Genomic DNA, 6778 nt, shown 5'->3' on the forward strand with positions numbered 1-6778 from the left:
TTGAGAGTTGGGAGTGGGAGCAGAAATGGTTATAATTAATTTGGACTTTAAATAACATTTTTCTTTCTGTTACAATTGCTCTATGAAGGCCCACAAATGAGAGACATTTGAGAGCCCAGTTGCTAAGGAAGGGTTTTGAGGGAAAGACTAAGAATTGAACTTATGACTATGAGTTAAAAATGGAGCAATGAAGTTTCAACTGAAAACTTCATATTAAATTTTTCTTAAAGTGAAGTTACTTAGCTGTGTCCGACTCTTTGCAACCCCATGGACTGTAGCCTACCAGGTTCCTCCGTCCATGGGATTTTCCAGGGAAGAATACTGGAGAGGGTTGCCATTTCCTTCTCCAGGAGATCTTCCCAACCCAGGGATTGAACCCGGGTCTCCTGCATCGTAGGCAGACGCTTTACCATCTGAGCCACCAGGGAAGTCATATATTATCTCTTTCCAAGTCCCATCAACAAGTCATAAGTAATACCAAAAGAAGAACAAACCTCCTGCAGTGAGGAAAAACCAGGAGTGGTACCTTCAGGTAAGTAAAGAACTTCTAGGAGACATAAAGTGAATGGACTTCCCTGACAGTGCAGTGGTTAAGACTGTGCTTTCATTGCAGGAGGTAAGGTTTTGATTCCTGGTTGGGGATCTAAGATCCCACATGCCACATGGCCAAAAAAAAAAAAAGAAAAAGAAAATTTCTTAAACTGAATAAAATGTCAACTTAAAAAAAAAATTAAATGAAATTTTAAAACAAGTAAACAGAAAATGCCCCCAAAGGGGAAGAACCTGCAATCCCAAGTATTTGAAAGATAGGAATGCCCTCATGAGAAAAAAAGGAGAAAAAAAAATTTTTTTAAGAGGAAGAGAAGAAGAAAAAGTAGATTTTCCAGAAGAATCTTGAAATTCTAAGATCAAAGACAGTAAGAAGTACAGGAAGAAATTGGCAATGGGGTGGTAGGCTAGGTGAATAATTAAAGACTTACAGAACAGCTGCCCCAGCCTCCTACTCTCAGAGTTGCAGGCTCTGTTGTTTGAACTGGGATATAGTTTTCCACTGGCCAAATAAATGAAAAATCTGAAACAGAGCTTTTTCAAGGTGGTTGTTGGGACCAGAAAAGCAGGAAGGCTTCTAGGTAATATACGATCACTATGCAATTCCCTTGGGAAAAGTAACAACTTGCACATCTTTCCCTCTGCTTCCTTTATGAGTTATCAAAGGAAAGTGGGTCCTATTTAGAACCTATCACTGCTAGAGAAACAGGGATTTTCATTCAGGCTGGGGAAGTGCACTCCGGCTACCAATCCAGGTCATTCATAAATATGAATATACAGCCAACAACCACCAATCATTTGAAGGAAATGAGTAACATGAAAGAGAGAGAGTAAGCTCAGAGAGTGGAAGAACTAATTCCTAAAGAAGCAGAGTTAATAGAAGAAACAAAAGAGAGTTAAGGGCATGTCATAACCATAAGAAGAACAGATGGCTGTGAAAAAGAATCTATCAGAATCCTTGGAAATTAAAAATATGATCACCATAATAAACAACAGATGGCCCAAATAACGGAATTTACATAGCCAAAGACAGAGTTAGTAAATGAAAATATCTGGCCAATGAAATCTCTGAATGTGCAGTAAAAAATAAGATGAAAATAGGTACAAAACTAAGACAGGAACGAGAGTTACAGGAGATGCAACATTCCTCTAATTGGAGTTCTAAAAGGGAAGAAAGACCAAGAAAGAATAACCAAATAAGCAATTATGGAAGCACATGAAAAAATGCTCGATGTCACTAACCATTAGAGAAATGCAAATCAAGACCACAGTGAGACACCACTTCACATCAATTAGGATGGCTATTACTAAAAGCACAAAACAAAACAGAAACAACAAATGCTGGCGAGGATGTGGAGAAACTGGAACGCTTTGCACAGCTAGTAGATATGTAAATGACACAGCTGCTATGGAAAACAGTATGGTGGCGCCTCAAAAAATTTAAACATAGAATTATATGATCAAGAAATTCCTCTTTTAGATATGTATCCAAAAGAATTGAAGGCAAGAACTCTAACAGATATAACCAATATTCATAGCAGCATTACAATAGCCTAAAAGGTGGAAACAATCCAAACATCCATCAGTGGATGAATGGATAAACTAAATGTGGAATATTCACATAATATAATATTACTTAGCCTTACAAAGGAATAAAATCCTGATACATATACAACATGGAAAAACCTTGTAAACATGCTTAAATAAACAAGCCAGAAACAAAAGGACAAATATGGTATGATTCCACTTATATGAGGTATTATAGTATCAAATTTATAGAGCCAGAAAGTAAAATGGTAGTTACCAGGGGCTAGAGGAAGCAGGGAATAAAAAGATATTGTTGAATGGTTCTAGAGTTTCATTTTGGGATGATGAGAAAGGTCTGCAGAAAGATAGTAGTGATGGTTACACCATAATGGGAAGGTACTTAAGACCTCTGGATTGTGCACTTTAAAAATAGTTTAAAAGGTATATTTTATGTTATGTACATTTTAACACAATAAAAAAGAAAGGAAAACAAATATATTACATATTGTGTTTGCATTTAAATAAGTAATTTAGACATTTTAAAAAGAAAAAAATTATGCAAAATTTCTTAAATAATTTTTGAGTGCTGAGCAGAAATAATTTTAAAAGAAACAGACCTAGACACACAACGATCAATTTTCTGAACTCTAAGATTAAAAGACAATTGTGAAAAACCACAAGAAAGAAAAACCAAATTACCTAAAAAAGATCAGGAATCATATTTGCATATTCTCTAAAGTACAAGGTGCTATTAATAGAAAACAATGGAGTGATGCCTTCAAAGTTTTAAAAGAAATTATTTTGAGCCTAGAATTCTTTCTTCATCAGAACTATCATTCACATATCCACAAAGGGAGGGTAAGTTTAGATATTTAAGGCCTTAGTTTACAACTTAAGAATACTTTCTAGAACAATTATTGGAAGATAAGGCAAATGAAAAAACTGATTTTAAAAAAGAAGTACAGTTCAAGGAAAAGAGACATGCTCATAAGAGTTTTAATTAAAAACTAAATAGTTGATATATGGCTCTAAAACACACTACAAAAAATACACACTATAATTTTTAAGAAAAGATAAGCATAATGTAAAATGATTCGTAATAATTAGAATTTAAAATTCAGAATAATTTGAATAAAACCTAGGCAAGAGAAAGAGATACAGAAATTAAGTGAAAAGATTTGCCTTGTTTTGAGGAAAGTGAGAGTTTAGATATAGATTAAATATCATTTTCAAGAGAGAATGTAAGTTTAAACATAGTTATTAAAAATCTAAGAATACTGAGACAATAAAAATAAGACTTCAGTTCAGTTCAGTCACTCAGTCATGTCCGACTCTTTGCGACTCTATGAATCGCAGCACGCCAGGCCTCCCTGTCCATCACCAACTCCCGGAATTCACCCAAACTCATGTCCATCGAGTCGGTGATGCCATCCAGCCATCTCATCCTCTGTCATCCCCTTCTCCTCCTGCCCCCAATTCCTCCCAGCATCAGAGTCTTGTCCAGTGAGTCAACTCTTCACATGAGGTGGCCAAAGTATTGGAGTTTCAGCTTTAGCATCAGTCCTTCCAAAGAACACCCAGGGCTGATATCCTTTAGAATGGACTGGTTGGATCTCCTTGCAGTCCGAGGAACTCTCAAGAGTCGTCTCCAACACCACAGTTCAAAAGCATCAATTCTTCGGTGCTCAGTATTAATGAATCAATAGCATATATTAAACTAGGTGCCTTTCAGCAGAAGCTCATGTAAAACAAGGTTCTATGTTGATGTGTTGATGAAAATGTTGTGACCAGAGGCTTGCGGTAATCTAACCCTGTGTTTGCCTGGAAGTCAAGGTCAGACACAACTGAGCGACTTCACTTTCACTTTTCACTTCCATGCATTGGAGAAGGAAATGGTAACCCACTCCAGTGTTCTTGCCTGGAGAATCCCAGGGACGGAGGAGCCTGGTGGGCTGCCGCCTATGGGGTCGCAGATTTGGACACGACTGAAGCGATTTAGCAGCAGCAGCAGCAGCAGCAGCTTTCTTCACAGTCCAACTCTCACATCCATACATGACCACTGGAAAAACCATAGCCTTGACTAGAAGGACTTCTGTTGGCAAAGTAAAGTCTCTGCTTTTTAATATGCTGTCTAGGTTGGTCATAACTTTCCTTCCAAGGGGTAAGCGTCTTTTAATTTCATGGCTGACTTAGAACTTTCAAATACCATAGCAGGAAAAAAAGAAAACCTTATTAGTAAAAGTGAAAAACAAGGACCCAAAACAACACAGGCAAAAACAAAACAAAAACATAAAACAAGCAAAACCAAAGACAACAAAGCCTTTCAAATAGAAAATACAACCCAAGAAGGCGAGAATAGGATGGATTGATTGCCTGAACATGCACAAGAAGCACTTGCTTTATCCTAGAGTCTGCTCTAAGTTGTTTACAAGTATTAATTGATACTCAAACAATCAAGCATTCAGTTATCTCCATAAATGTGAATGGATTAAATTCCTTAATTAAAAGAGATTCTTGTGCCTTAAGTTGTGTTAAGGCAAGGAAGGGAGCATGGAGAAGAGGAAAGCAAGAGAAGAAACAATACCTTAAACAAAATTACTTAAAGTTTTGGAGATGAGAATCTAGGAAAATTCTAGCAAAACAAGACAAACAAACAAAGTGGAAATGGCAATATTATTATTAAACAAACTAAAATTCAACTTGAAAAGTAATAAAAGAAAAAGAATTATCTTAAGATGGTAATAGCTATCAACTATTAAAGGCCTTGGAAATACCCACTTATGAGCCTCAGAATAATATCAAAACATATTAATCCAAAACTATTAGGAATACCAGGATTTGAATTGATTCAGGGGGATGAAAAGGGAGGGAGATATTTTGGTTAAAAGGAATTACCCAGTGGTAGTTATAGCTAAGCAATAGCAACAGCACCTCCACTACAACCAAGGGTCACTGGAGGAGGCAGAAGGCAGACTAGATAGATAGAGCAGGTTGAATGCCAGGTAAAGAAATCTAGTTTTAACCTCCAGGAAAGGCAAAAAGGGGCAGAAGACAGAAGTGATGAATGGTGATCTTTCAGGAAATGAGGCAGGCTACAGTGGGCAGGGCTGGCTGAAGAAGAAATGGAGTGTTTGCAAAGCAGGTCCAAGTGACTGCTTACTATTGGTAAATCAGTACAACACTCTCCTGTTATCTTTATGTTCCTAGACAATCACAAAGAAATGCTTGGAAATTGAATTCAGGAAGGGATATGAAAGCATACTGAATATTGAGGTGTTATAAATATGTAATATTAATATTAATTATTCTCATTCATTCTATAGTATTATGTTTAAATACTTAGAGTCTCTAAATTATGATCAGTGTAAATTGGTCTCCACGATCCTTATCCCGTAGGTAATTGGAAGCTTTGAAGAACTGGATCAAAGTGAATTCTTTTACCAAGAATCCAAGGAAAGCCAGAGTCCGTGCAATCGCAGAGCCTTTGCTGGAGTATCTGGTTTCCTCTCCCTTCTTTCTCTGCATGGTACCCCACTCTACCCCAGGAAGAGTTGAGATCTGGGAACTGCCACCTATGAGGACATTTTCTCCTGTGACAGAAATTTTCTTTTTTAGAGTAGTAAATCAGTTTTATAAATTTAAGAAGATGTTAACACCTACATTTTTAAGGAAATGTAAGTCCTGATTCTATAGTGCTTAGGGTATGTGGAGAAGCAGGCCATGGAAGATGGATTTGCCTGGTTTTAGGAGCTGTTGTCATGGATGCTCATCCCTTCAGTCACCTGCATGAGTGCAGACAAGACAAGATGGAGATAATCCCAACAGCAGACGGTTCAAAACGCGCTACTCTTTAGTTCAGGAGCACAGTCAATTGCTTTCTCTTTTTGTAGCTAGCTCTTTCTAATTGCATATTCCCTAGGTTAATGTTCAAAGTCATTTTCTATCCCTGACCACACACTAATTTATAAAGGGAAGAATGGCCAAGGTATGCTGGTTGGCAGTGGTACATGAGTCTAGGATTAGCCAGTTGCCACAGATAATTATGGGCTTCCCCAGTGGCTCAGCAGAAAAGAATCCGCCTGCAATGCAGGAGACACAAGCGACATGGGTTCAATCCCTGGGTTGGAAGATCTGAGGAAATGGCAACCCACTCTATTCTTGCCTGGAGAATCCCATGGACAGAGGAGCCTGGTAGGCTACAGTCCATGGAGCTACAAAGAATCAGACACGACTGAGCATGAAGGCACAGATAATTACAAATGAGTAATTCACAACCAGCAATTTGAGAGCTCTTTTTTTTCCCTTTTGAAAACACCACACAGCTCATGGATCTCAGTTCCCTGAACAGGGATTGAACTCAGACACCAGTACTGAAAACCTGAAATGCCAACCATTAGGCCTCTGGAGAACTCCCTTGAATTCTTAAATATATCTATTTGTTATGTGCCAACAGTAAAATTTCTATGACATCTGTGATTCTGTGTGTTTGTGTGTGTGAGAGAAAAGAAGGAGTTTATGGTAATGTTATGGTAATCCTTTAACACTAAAAGGCAACTACTGAGGTCTTGCTTTTAGGAATTGAAATTAATGCGAGGGTTTTATTTTTAAAGGAAGATATTCAATGGTAATCTTTAAGTAAATGATTGTAATGTCACATGCCAAAAAGAGAAGAAATTTATTAAATACGAGGCATCTTTTCTTA

General features: G+C 37.4%; 1 non-coding gene across 1 annotated transcript; it reads right to left on the minus strand.

Annotated features, from left to right (window-relative positions):
• Positions 1–356: 356 nt before the first annotated feature.
• TRNAR-ACG lies at positions 357–428 on the minus strand. The gene has a single exon. It is a non-coding gene; the product is annotated as a tRNA-Arg (tRNA).
• Positions 429–6778: the final 6350 nt, after the last annotated feature.

The sequence above is a fragment of the Oryx dammah genome, unplaced genomic scaffold (assembly GCF_014754425.2).
Source record: "Oryx dammah isolate SB20612 unplaced genomic scaffold, SCBI_Odam_1.1 HiC_scaffold_27, whole genome shotgun sequence".
Taxonomy (NCBI): domain Eukaryota; kingdom Metazoa; phylum Chordata; class Mammalia; order Artiodactyla; family Bovidae; genus Oryx; species Oryx dammah.